Source organism: Miniopterus natalensis, chromosome X, assembly GCF_054644295.1.
Source record: "Miniopterus natalensis isolate mMinNat1 chromosome X, mMinNat1.hap1, whole genome shotgun sequence".
Taxonomy (NCBI): domain Eukaryota; kingdom Metazoa; phylum Chordata; class Mammalia; order Chiroptera; family Miniopteridae; genus Miniopterus; species Miniopterus natalensis.
Window position 1 is genome coordinate 71,606,828 of NC_142103.1, and position 14,442 is coordinate 71,621,269.

A 14,442-nucleotide genomic window follows, 5' to 3' on the forward strand; every position below is an offset into this window, starting at 1 on the left:
ATATTTTGATTCAAATTTTTTTTAAAAATATATCTTTATTGATTCCAGAAAGAGGAAGGGAGAGGGAGAGAAAGATAGAAACATCAATGATGAGTCATTGATTGGCTGCCTCCTGCATGCCCCCATCTGGGGATCGAGCCCGCAACTCAGGCATGTGCCCTAACCAGGAATCAAACCATGATCTCCTGGATCCTAGGTTGATGCTCAACCACTGAGCCATGCCGGCCGGGCTTGATTCAGTTTTGTCATCTGTGGAATGAAGATATAATCCCTACCTCACAGCTTTATTGGGAGGATTATAGTAGCTACTGTCTTTAAAGAACTTAATTCAATGTCTAGCACTTAGGTGATCAGTGAATCTATTTTAATTTTTCTCAGTTAATACTTGCCCAACAAGGCCTATAATCTCATTAAGACTACAGAGAAAGTAAGCCTTTAACAGGGGTGAGGAACATCTGGCCCATGGCCGGCAAAATCATTTGGTCTGGCCCTGCCAAGGCAACCACAGGCTGGACTCGAAATTCAATAAATCTAGGAGCTTTTTAATTTTTTAAAAATATTTTTATTGCCTGGCCGGGCATGGCTCAGAAGTTGAGTGTCAGCCTAGGATCCAGGAGATCTTGGATTGATTCCCGGTCAGGGCACATGCCTGGGTTGCTGGTTCGATCCCCAGTTGGGGGTGTGCAGGAGGCAGCCAATCAATGGCTCTCTCTCATCATTGATGTTTCTATCTCTTTCCCTCTCCCTTCCTCTCTCTGAAATCAATATATTTAAAATATTTTTATTGATTTCAGAGAGAGAGGAAGGGAAACGGAGAGAGAAACATCAATGATAAGAGTCATTGATCAGCTGCCTCCTGCATGCCCCCCGCTGGGATCAAGCCCACAACCGGGGGAAATGCCCTGACAGGGAATCAAACCTCAATCTCCGGCCGGGATCATAGGTTGACGCTCAACTGCTCGGCCATGCTGGCCAGGCGAAGAGCTTTTTTCATAGCTAATTTGTAAGCTGATAATTTTGTATGGCCAATGAATGATGTTATAAATATCCAAATGGCCCTTGGCAGAAAAAGGTTCCCCGCCCTGCTTTAAAGAGATGGAGGGAATATTTCAAATCAGGGTAGGAAGTGGAGCTGGTTTCATGAGGAAAGTGAAGGACTCAGATGGCTGCATCAGTAGGTGTGGTGAGACACTTCTGTAGAGAAGAGATACGACTAAATCTTGACACAGAGTTGCTGGAAGATGCCAGAGTATCATCTGTAGCTGTTCAGTATCATTGGTTCAATTCTACAGTGGTTTATCAAGGCCTCTTTTTGTCAGGCCCTGTGTATGCCATCAGAGGCCTTGATCCTCAAAGAGCATGTAGTCTGGTACACAGACATGGAAACCCAAGTATAGCATGCTGAGATACATACAGTGAGTCCTCACAAAATTGATAGGTTCTGCAACTTTAAGCGAAACAACGTATAAGGAAACCAATTTTACTATAGGCTAATTGATATAAACAAAAGTTAAGTTCCCATAACATCTCATCAACGTTATAACAAAATGACATTGAAAGAAACATTATCTGAGTGTACTACGTTACAAATAAGTATAGGGTGCTGTGAAAGCATGAAGGAAGTGACGGGCCCTAGTCTGAGGAGCAGAAAAGACTTCTGGAAGAAGCAACACCTGAGTTGAATATTAAAGGACAGTCACCAGGGAAGGGAAGGAAGAGGATGGGTGGGAATAAGGCATTCCAAGCAAAAGGAACAACATAAGCAAAAGTAGAAAGTGGAAGCCCTTGAATTGGACTGGTGTACAGGCTAGAGTAAGATAGCAAGTGTTGGAGGATGAAGCTGTAGAGGTTGGTAGGGACTGGATCGTGGAGGTTCAATTTATGTTTCAGAATGTTTTTTCTGGTGATCCTTAGGGTGAGGAGAGACAGTAGGTTAGTGTGGAGGCCTGTGTGAAGGGGGTTGCAAGATTCCAGTAAGATGCAATGAGGTCTAAACCAGGGCAGTGGCTGTGAAGATACCAGAGGTATTAACCCACCCATCCCCTTTTCCTAACATTTTACTATGGACATTTTCAAACATTCAGAAAGTCAAAGTAATTGTACTGTAAATACTCATATAGCCACCATCTAGATTCTACAATTAGCCTTTTACTGTATTTGCTTTGCCACACATATGTATTCACCCCTCTATCCTTCTTCCATCAACCCATCTTATTTTTATACATTTCAAAATTAAACATCTGTACACATCCTCTTAAATACTTCTGGATGCACGCTATTAACTAGAGTTCAGTATATGCTTTGACTATTTTTAACTATAATATCCATATAGTGAAATGCACATATCTTAAGAGTATAATTTCATGTATATACCCGTGTAACCCATACCTCAATAAAGGATACAGAACATTATCATCAACCCAGAGGGTTCCCATGTGTCCCTTCCCAGTCAATCACAGCCCTTCCCCCTTCCACAGCAGGCCTTGAGTTCAAAAGGGTAGGATTTGGAATGTGTGAAAATAGAAAGATGATCCAGGTAGAGAGAGCCTGGATGGCTCCCTCTCCAGCAAAGTTATGAAGGCAGGTAACTATGGGGGATGCACAAGCATTAGTAAAGGAGCTTGAATGGATGCCTTTCTGTCTCCCTTCTACCCCCCTGCTGAGCCTCATCTTTATGGGTCAAGGTATGAAACAATGAAGTAAAAGTCTAGTCAAAGGCCCTCAGGAGCTAAAAATCTTGTGGGGTAAACAGAGTGAAACACTGACAGAATTCAGTGTAACAAATATTGAATGTTGCATTGCACAAGGATCAGTGCTATAACAGGAAATAATGGAAAATGAGACAAAACAACACAAAAGTGTCACAAGGGTGTGTGTGAGAGAGAGACAGAGACAAAGAAATAGAGAGGGGGAGAGGGAGAGAAAGGGAGGGGAGACAGAGGAGAGGGGAGAAGTGATGAGGTGAATGACTTAGACTCTTGGGACTGGAGGAGGTCAAAGGAAAATGGGAGAAAGATCATTAAACAGCCATGAAAAATTTCTTGGAGGTGGGAAGGGTTGTCTTGAAGGATGTCGATTTTGATAAGTGTAGTAGACTTAAAAAATGTTTTAAGTAGCAAATAACAGAAAATGCAAGCCAAGCATGAGACATTGGCTCATGTAGTTGAAAAGTCTAGAAGTCTGTGGATTTTAAGCACAATTTAATCAGAGCTTTGGTTCTGATAATCTCACTTCTGCCCGTGTGTGTGTGTGTGTGTGTGTGCTTTGTAGTCAGTTTGCTTCTTCATGGTTATAAGATGGCTGCACACAGAACAGTGTTACCACTTGTGCTTATTTGCCATTTGAACATCCTCTTTGGTGAAGTGCCTATTCAAGTATTTTGATATTTTTAAGTAGGTTCTTAGTTTTCTTACAATTGAACTTTCAGAGCTTTTTATATATTTAGGAATTCAAATTCTTTGTTGGATATGTGATTTGCAAATATTTTCTCCCAGTCTGTAGCAGTATCTTTCACAGAATAAGTTTCTAATTTTGATAAATTTCAAGTTATCAGTTTTATTTATTTTATTGATTATCATGTTTAAGAATAACTTGACTAACCCTAAGTCGTGAAAATTTTCTCTTCCAAAAGTTTTATAGTTTTGCTTTACATTTATATCTATGATCCATTCTGAGATAATTTTTGTATACTGTAAGAGGTTTAGGTCAAGGCTTTTTTTTGCCTGTGAAATTTCCAATTGTACAAACATTACTTGGAGAGAAAAACCTGTATTTTTTCTATTGAATTGCCTTTGACCCTTTGTCAAAAATCAGGTAGCTGTACTAATATGGGTCTAATTCTGAAATCTCTGTTCTCTTCCATTGATCTTATGTTTCTATACTTCTACTAATACCACCCCGTTTTGATTACTGTAGCTATATAGTAACCCTTAATGTCAAATAGAGTGATTCCTCCCACTTTATTCTTCTTTTTCAAGATTGTTTAGCTATTTTAGGGCCTGAGGCTTTTCATATAAATTGTAGAATAAGCTTTTCTATGCCTACACATACCCTGCTGATATTTTGAAAGGAATTGCATTAAATCTGTAGATCAATTTGGAGATAATTGACATGTTGAGGGTTTTAAAATATTTTTAGGTTTTATAAAATATTTAATTGAAGTATAATATACATATAGAGAAGGACCCAAACTCTAAATGTACAGATTGAGGAATTGTCACAAAGTAAACACATTCATGTAATCATTACCCGGTTCAATAAATATAATGAGTAGCACCTAGGGGATTGAGTCTTAACACAAAAGATAGGAGATGAATTCATGGGCCCACTTGGGATGAGGAGGCCCCTCAGGGAAAGGAACTAGAAAACAGCCTTCCCACTGGCATAGGGACACAATGAGAAAATTTGTCTACCTTGGCCTGAGCTTTGGATGGGGGACAAAATTCTCCTCTTTACAAATTCATAACCATGTAACTGAGCTTCACCATGAGTTTGTGGTTCAAACCTGTACTACTTATATGGCCCCAGAACCTACAATTTGTGAAATTAACAGAAAAATTGATCTCTCTGGGACATCTGGCAAAAGCAAATACCAAACCTGTCAGTATTAACATGCCTGAAAGACAGGATGAACAGAATTTTCATAGATAAAACCCACTTGAACATGAACAAAATAATTCACAATAAACAAGAGTCAGCAAGTACAACAAACAGTAGGATTAAGCCTTCATGAACAGATAATAGAAAAATCTAATAGAGTTAATAAAAATAAGTATGTTAAAATTAAGGACATAAGAAAGAAATAAAAAACATAGAATAAAATATATTGAAAAAAAGAATAAGCAGATTTGAGAAAAGAACCAAAGTAGACTTCTAGAAATAAAAAATGCAGTAATTGAAATTAAAAACTCAATAATTGAGTTAAACAGAAATTAGACACTGTTGAAGAGAAAATTTAACTGGAGATAGATCTTAGGAAATTACTCAGCAAATAGCACATAGAGTTAAAGAGAGGAAAAAGAGGCTAGGATATGTGAAGGACAGAAGGAGATCTCACAAATGAGTAATTGGAGTTGCAGAAGTTCTTTCATTGCTTCCCTATAGTCTAATCTCAACATGACACCAAGAGAGATCTTTTAAAAAATATGTCAGCGACTTCCACTTCAGAGAAGATGGAGAAGACAGAATTTCTCTTATTCTGTCCACTAAGTACAACTATAAACCCTGGTTATTATATATAAAACAAATATAAGACTTTGAAATGTAGAGAGAAGGCAAATAAGCATTGAGACCTGAGAAACAGCACAGTGGTAAGTTCCTTAGTTTCCTTTTTGCCTCATACATCCTAAACTAGATACTGGAGAAGCTGGAAACCCAGAAACATGAACAGATGCATACAAAAAGCCCCAAGAAAAACCTGTTTGCTTTATCCAAAGGACCAATAAAGGGGTAACCTAGCAACACAGAAAACTTTTAGACAATAACCGTTCTACTCCAGCCAACCACAGAAAAACTATCACTCTACCAATAAAGACTAAATAAAGAGCCTAGACTCTTTCTGGGCTGTGATGAGAGGCTCCAACCACCCTCTGCCCACCACAAAGGTGGTGTCAGAGTAAGCCAAGTAGAGAACCTGGACTTCCACTCCAAACTGGCAGTAATGATGTGGCACCATGTCTTTCCCTGACAGAAACTTCTCAGAAGATGCCAGCTCAAATATAGGTTGTCCCAAAAAATGTATACACACACTCTGAATAATTATAAAGGCAGTGTTTATTAAAATACATTTTATTTTTCAAACCTGAGCTATCAGCTGTTAAAGTGTGTATACATTTTGGGGGGACCCTGTAGATTTAATTATGGTCCAAAGTCTCATAATATCCAAAATGTCCAGGTTTCAATGAGAAAAATCACTGATTGTATTAAGAACCAGGAAAATCTCAGATTGAATGAGTAAAGATTACAGATGCTGCTACCAAGATGACACAGATGATAGAATCATCTGACAAGTGTTATAAAGGAGCCATCATCAGAATGCTTCAACAAGCAATTACAAACTCATTTGAAACAAATGAAAAAAATACAATGTCTCAGCAAAGCAATAGAAGATATGAAGAACTAAATGGAAATTTAGAACTAAAATATAAAATAATTTAAAAACTCAGTAAATGTGTTCAACAGCACAATGAAGACAAATGAAAAATAATTTTTAAAACTTGAAGACTGAATAATAGAAATGACCTAGTCTTAACACAGTTCCTAGAACTGATAAGTGACTTCAGCAAGGCTACAAGATACAAGGTCAATATACAAAAAAAAAATCTATTGTATTTCACTACACTAGCAATCAACACCTGGAAGCTGAAATTAAGATGATGTATATTAAAATATGTAAATTTAAAATGTACGATCACTAAAAGCAATGCTTATATGTAAATCTAACAAAACATATAGGACTTGTATATTGAAAACTATAAAATGCTGATGAGAGAAATCAAACGATCTAAATAAACAGATGTTCTGTGCTCATTGATTAGACACAACCTAGTAAGGATATCAGTTCTTCCAAATTGATATGTTTAATGCAATTCTTATCAAAGCTCCCAGCAAGATGTTTTTGTAGCCTGGCCAGGCGTGGCTCAGCGGTTGAGCATCGACCATAGGATCCAGGCGATTGGGGTTCGATTCCCGGTCAGGGCACATGCCCAGGTTGCGGGCTCAACCAATGACTCTCTCATCATTGATGTTTCTATCTCTCTCTCCCTCTCCCTTCCTCTCTCTGAAATCAATAAAGATATATTAAAAAAAAAAAAAAAAAGATGTTTTTGTAGATAGACAAGATTATTTTAATATTTGTGTGAAAAGGCAAAGGGTCTAGAATAACTTTAGTGGGTTGAATGTTGGTTCCTCAAAAGATATGTCCACTTCCTAACCCCAAAAACCTGTGACTGACTTTATTCAGTAAAAGGATCTTTGCAAATGTGATTAAGTCAAGGATGTTGAGATGAGATTATTCTGGATTATCTCAGTGAACTCCAAATGCAATGACAACTGTCTTTATAAGAGACAAAAGAGAAGGTAGACAAAGGATATGTCATGTGAAGATGGAAGCAGAGGTTGGAGTTATACAGCCACAAGCCAAAGAACACCTGGAGCAACCAGAAGCTGGAGGAGGAAAGAAAGGATTTTCCCTAGAGCTTTGGGAGGGAGGACGACCCTACTATCACTTTGATTTCAGACTTCTGGCCTCCAGAACTGTAAGAGAATACATTTCTGTTGTTTTAAGCTACCAAGTTTTTGAAAATTTGTTGTGGCAACTCTAGGAAACTAATACAATAGCGAAAACAATTTTGGAAAAGAAAAAAAAAAAATGGGAAGAATCACTCGACTTCAACACACTGTATAGCCACAGAGATCAAGATTGTGGTTTTCTCAGCTCTGGAGTGCCCTCCTGAGGAGCGAGCAGTCCAAGCCCCACACCAGACTCCCCAGCCCAGGGTTCCAGTGCCAGGAAGAGGAGTCCCCATAACTTCTGGCTGTGAAAACCAGAAGAGACTGCATGAGTGAGACAAGGGGCTTCTGGAGTCCCAGGCATTCCTCTAAACAGGCCTGAGCACTGACTCACTTGGACTCACTTGCTCTGAGCTCCTGGGGCAGGGGCAGCAGCTTGAAAGGCACCAGGGACATACAGGAGGAACAGAGTTGTCTGGCTTCAGGGCAACGGCTGGAGAAGCAGCTTTCTCCCAGACAAAAGTGCTGGCAGAAGCCATTGTTCCTTTGCTGAGTCCTCCCCTGCAGGCACAGTCAGGGCCATATGTGAGTCTCCATTAACTTGGCTAATGCCGATTGCTCCGCCTTGGTGATTCCCTGTGATATCACCCCACCGAACCTGTGGGCCCACCCAAGCCCCTTCCAGTGGCCTGTCTTGGCTCATGTAATGAACTTTCCTAAAATCTCTCAAAGGTCCCCAAACTGCTAACAAGCAGCATCTGGCCTCAGTTTGCTGTTTGTCTCTCCCAGGCAACTTCAAGTACAGCACCGGTGGCAACCATTTGCAGATCACTTTGTAGCTTATGCTGGGTGGCCCTGGGCAGGGCACAGACAGTGGCTGACCTTGGCATGCACCTTCCAGTAGGCCCTGGAGCCAGCACACCCAGTGGAAAGCTTCAGACCACACCAGACTACCACCCAACCACCTCTACAAGGTACACACTCAAGCAGTGAATTCGGCGGGCCCTAGATTCCCACCAAAGCTAGTCCTACTCCATGGGGTAGGCCCCTGCACAACATTTCCTCTGCTGTATTTGTGGCCCATCCTCCCAGTCGATTGGCCTGGGAGTCAATCCCTCCTCCTACTGACTTGCCAACTGCAATCAGGGTTCTACTACAACAGCAGGGTGCACACAGTCTACACAGGAGGCACACCTGTATTGCCCCCTCAGGTGACAGGGAGGCTGCACCACTGAGCTCCACAGGACAGCTACTACTTAAGGCCACTCTACCAAGACTGGGAGATGTAGCAGCTCTACCTAATATATAGAACTGAAGATAGGAACACAGCCATAATAAAGAGACAAGCATGTTCTAAATGAAAGAACAGGACAAAACTCCAGAAAAAGAACTAAACAAAATGGAGACAAGCAATCTACCAGGTGCAGAGTTCAAAACACTGATTTATAAGAATGTTTAATGAACTTAGGGGGGGGAAAGATCAACTCAGTGAGAACATCAACAAAGAGATAGGAAACATAAAAATGGAAAACATAAAAAAAGAACCAGTCAGAAATAAAGAATACAAGAACTGAAATGAAGAATACACTAGAAGATATTAATAGTAGATTAGATGAAGCAGAGCATCAAATCAGTGATTTGGAAAATAAGTAGCAGAAAACACCCAATCGGAACAGCAAAAAAGAATAAAGAACCCAAAAAAATGAGGATAGTCTAAGGGGGCTCTGGGATGACAAGTGTACCAACATTTGCATCATGGTGGTACCAGAATGAGAAGAGAGAGAGCAAGAGCACGGCATTGAAAACCTATTTGAAAAAATAATGATGAAAAACTTCCCTGACTTAGAGAAGGAAAAAGACACACAAGTCCAGGAAATGCAGTCCCAAACAAGGTGAACCCAAGGAAGCCCACACCAAGACACATCATAATTAAAATGCCAAAGGTTAAGGACAAAGAGAGAATCTTAAAAGCAGCAAGTGAAAATACAGTAGCCTACAAGGGAGCTCCCATTAGACTGTCAGCTGATTTCTCAACAGAAACATTTCAGACCAAAAGGGATTAGCAAGAAATATTCAAAATGATGAAAATCAAGGACCCACAACCATGATCACTCTACTCAGCAAAGCTATCATTTAGAATTGAAGGACATATAAAGAGCTTCTCAGAGAAGAAAAAGCTAAAGGAGTTCATCACTACCAAACCAGTATTTAAGTGTCCTGCGATAGAGGACTGGATAAAGAAGATGTGGTGCATGTACACAATGGAATACTACTCAGCCATAAGAAAGGAGGAAATACTGCCATTTGCAAAAACATAGATGGACCTTGAGAATATGCTAAGTGAAATAAATCAGTCAGAAAAAGCTAAAAACCATATGATTTCATTCATATGTGGGATATAAAACTGAAACTCGTGGACACAAACAGCAGTGTGGTGGTTGCCAGAGGGAAGGGGGCGGGGGTGAAGGAGGTCTTAGTATATAGCGACAGGAGAAGATATAACTTTGGGTGGTAGGCATACAGAGCAATATAGAGATCTTATAACAGAAACCCAAGCCTGAAACCTATATGTTTATTAACCATTGTCACCCCAATACATTTACTTTAAAAAATAAGAAACCCTCTTCAGCTCAAGACACACAGACTGAACGTAAAAGAGATAGTAAAAGATATTTCATGAAAATGGAAACAACAACAAAAAGAAAAGCTGGGGTACCAATAGTTGTACCAGGCAAAACAGACTTTAAAACAAAGGCTAGCCCTAGCTGGTTTGGCTCAATGGTTAGAACGTTGGCCTGCGAACTGAAGGGTCTCAGGTTTAATTCCGGTCAAGGGCATATAACTCGATTGCAGGCCTCATTCCTAAACTTGGTTGAGGTGACTGCGGGAGGCAACAAATTGATGTGTCCCTCTCACATAGATGTTTCTCCCTCTCCCTCTCCCCCCCCCCCACCCCTTCCTCCCTTCCACTCTCTCTGAAAAGCAATGGGGAAAAATCCTATGGTGAGGATTAAAAAAAAAATAAAAATAAAAAACATAAAAAAATAAATAAATAAAGGCTATAACAAGAGACAACAAAGGACCTTGCAATCCCACTTCTGGGTATTTATCTGAAGAAACCCAAAACATTATTTTGAAAATACATATACATCCATATGTTCATTTCAGCATTTATTTACAGTAGTCAAGATATGGAGGCAACCTAAGTGTCCATCAATAAGCCAATGGATAAAGAAGTGGTACATATATACTATGGAATATTACTTAGCCATAAAACTAGGATAAAATATTACTGTTTTTGAACAACATGAATGGACCTAGAGGGTATTGTGCCGAGTGAAATAAGTCAGAGAAAGACAAATGCCATATGATTTCATTTATATGCAAAATCTAAAGAACAAATAAGCAAACCAAACAGAAACAGACTTGTAGATACAGAGAACATTTTGATGGTTGCCAGAGAGGAGGGGTTTCGGGGGGCTGGGGGAAAAAGGTGGAGGGATTAAGAAGTACAGATTGGTACTTACGAAACAGTCATGGGGATGTAAAGTACAACACAGGGAATATAGTCAATAATATTGTAATAACTATGTATGGTGCCAGGTGGGTACTAGACTTATCGAGATGACCACTTGTAAATTATATAAATGTCTAATCACTAGGTTGTACACCTGAAACTAAAAACATGAAGAGACATTTGACTGAAGAGAATATATGGATGGTAATATCATTAGCCATTAGGGAAATGCAAATTTTGACTATGATGAGATATCTACACACCTATTAGGACAGATAAAATAAAAAATGACAATACCAAATGTTGACAAACTGAGGAGAAAATGGATCTGTCATACATTGCTGGTGGGAATGTAAAAATGGTACAGCCACCCTGGAAAACAGTTTTTCAGTTTTCTAAAAAACTAAACATACATTTATTGTATGACCCAGCAATTCCATTCCTAGGCATATACCTTAAAGAAATGAAAAAGTAAGTCTGCACAACATCTTGTACACAAATGTTCATAGCAGCTTTATGGTTTTTTTAAAAAATGTCTTTATTGATTTTAGAGAGAAGAAGGGACAGGGAGAGAGAGAGAGAGAGATAGAAACATCAATGATGAAAGAGTCACTGATCGCCTGCCTCCTGCACGTTGCTTACTGGGTGTCGATTCTGAAACCTGGGCATGTGCCCTGACCAGGAATTGAACCGTGATCTCCTGGATCATAGGTCAATGCTCAACCTCTGAGCCACATCAGCCAGGAAATAGCAGCTTTATTTGTAATAGCCCCAAACTGGAAATGATCTGTTAATATACACAACTTGTATGGACCTCAAGGGCATTATGTTAAGTGAAAAAAAGCAAATCCCAAAAGGTAACATAATGTATGTCAATAGGTAAATGATTAAGCGAACTGTGGTGCATCCATGCCACTGAATACTAATCAGCTACCAAAAGTAGTAAACTATTGATGCATGCAACAACTTGGATCTCAGTGTCACTATGTTGAAGGAAGAAAAGCCAGTCTTAAAGTGTGATATACTGTATGATTCCATTTGTATAATATTCTAGAAATGACAAAATAATAGAAATGGGGGAAAAAAGGTTATTTGCTGGCAGGGGTTAGGGATGATAGGGAAAGTGGGCAGTGTAACTATAAAGGGAAGGCATGAGTGAGATCTTTATGGAGATGGAAGAGTGCTGTATCTTAATTGTGATTACATGAATCTACACATGTGATAAAATGATATAGAATGAAACACAATGGTGCCAAAACATCAAATTCTGAGAGTGCCTCTCTCCCTCTCTCTTCCCCCCCAACAATGTAATACTGACCTATAATTACGTAAGATCCATCCATTAGAGAAAACTAGATGAACATCAGACCTCTCTGAACTGTCTTTGCAACAGCTTTTATAATTTAAAAAAAAGATTTAAAATGTAAGACACTGACACTCTCCTGGGACCAAACTGGAATTACAACTAAAAGATAGAAAAACCAGCCTGAATAATCAACTGCAACTGAAGATGAGCTGGACAGCACCCTCATAACCAAGGAGGAAAAGTGGAGACCACATAGAGACTGGTAGGAAGTATGGAGGTGCAAGAGGGCTGGCTCGGCTCTGATAGCAGCTTAAGGTTCGGAGGGATATCTGGGTTGCTGGGGATTCCCATGGAGGACTCTGGGGGCTAAACTCCAGGCTGGGATTCCCAACCAAGAGGACCAGAACAGGGAAAGGTGCCCACATAACAACTGGCTATGAAAAGCAGCCAGGTTTCTGTCTGCCAGGGAGAGATGGTTGGAACTTCAGACACCCACTTAAAGAGCCAACACACAAAGTTTCCTGTGCAGCCACTCACCTTGGGCTCCAGCAGAGGGACGGTAAAGTGGTCTGGAGCTGTGTGAGGAGAATCTAGGGTTGTGGGCTCTGGAGATAGAGTTCAGAGGGCGCCAGTATGGATTCCTGTGCTGAGTCATTCCCCCGGACTGCGGAGGACATCTTTCACAGATAGACATTTACATTCCAAGCAGCTTTTGCCTCAGGGGGAAGCAATTGCCCCACCCTGCTGGAAAACCTCTCACCCTACCCCATGAAGTTTCTGCATCCTGAGGCTCATTAAGAGACTGATAACAATCAGCCACCCCACCCTGTGGAGTTTCTACAGCCCAAGGTTCATTAAGAGAATCAGATTAATCAGCTTGCAGGTAGAGGCAGACCTCAGAGTGCTTTGAGTCTTTGCCTGATCTGCTTCTGGGCCTGGGCCTTGGAAAAGAAGACTTTGGTGTGCATCGTGGTCCTGTTCAAACACACCCAGCCCCAACAGAGGGGACCTCAAGCCGTGGATTGTTGATAGCTCCAAACAAGATACTCAAGGCAAGTCACAGTGTCTGATATTGGCCTGCACCAGAGACCTTCCAAAAAGACTGAGAGTCCTAGCAGGCCTACCTAATACATAGAAACAAACCCAAATAGGCAGCCAAACTGGGGAGACAGAAAAACAAGCCACAAGTGAAAGAACAAGAGAAGTCTCCAGAAAAAGAGCAAAATGAAATGGAGATAAGCAATCTATCAGATACAGAGTTCAGAATACTGATTGTAAGGATGCTCAACAGCATGAAAAAGATATGGAAACTATGAAAAATGACCAGTCAGAAATGAAGAATGACATAGCAGAAATAAAGAATACATTGGAAGGAATAAACAGCAGAATAGAAGAAGCTGAGGATCAGATCAGCGAATTAGAAGACAGGGTAGAATAAAATCACTTAATCAGAGATTTAAAAGAAAAAACAATTTAAAAAAATAGAGTACAGTTTAACGGAGCTCTGGGACAACATGAAGTGAAACAATATTAGCACCATAGAAGTACCAGAAGAGGTCGAAAGTAAGCAAAGGTTAGAGAACCTGTTTGAAGAAATAATGGCAGAAAACTTCCCTAACCCTGTGAAGGAAAAAGTCACATAATTTCAGTAGGCACAGAGAGTCCCTAGCAAGAAGAACCCAAAGAGGCCCACGACCTCACAATTAAAATGTCAAAATTTCAAGACAAAGAGAGAATATTAAAGGCAGCAAGAGCCCGGCTGGGTGTGGCTCAGCAGTTGAGTGTCGACCTAGGATCCAGGAGATCGAAGTTTGATTCCTGGTCAGGGCATATGCCCAGGTTGTGGACTCGATCCCCAGCAGGGGGCTTGCAGGAGGCAGCCAATCAATGACTCATCATTGCTGTTTCTATCTCTCTCTCCCTCTCCCTGCCTCTCTCTGAAACCAATAAAGATATATATAAATAATAATAATAAATAAATAAAAATAATGAAGGAAGCAAGAGCCTTAGCCAGTTTGGCTCAGTGGTTGGAACATAGGCCCGAGGACTGAAGGGTCCCAGGTTCAATTCTGGCCAAGGGCACATTACCTCTGTTGCAGGCTCAGCCCTCGTTGGGGCACATGCAGGAGGCAACCAACAGATGTGTCTCTCTCACATCGATGTTTCTCCCTCTCTCCCTTTCACTCTCTGAAAAGCAATGGAAAAAATATCTTCAGGTGAGGATTATGTATATATATATAAAAAAAGGCAGCAAGAGAAAAGCAATCTGTTACCTACAAAGGAGCTCCCATAAGGCTATCAGCTGACTTCTCATCAGAAACTCTACAGGCCAGAAGGGAATGGCATGAAGTATTCAAGGTAATGCAAAACAAGGATCTGAAACCCAAGA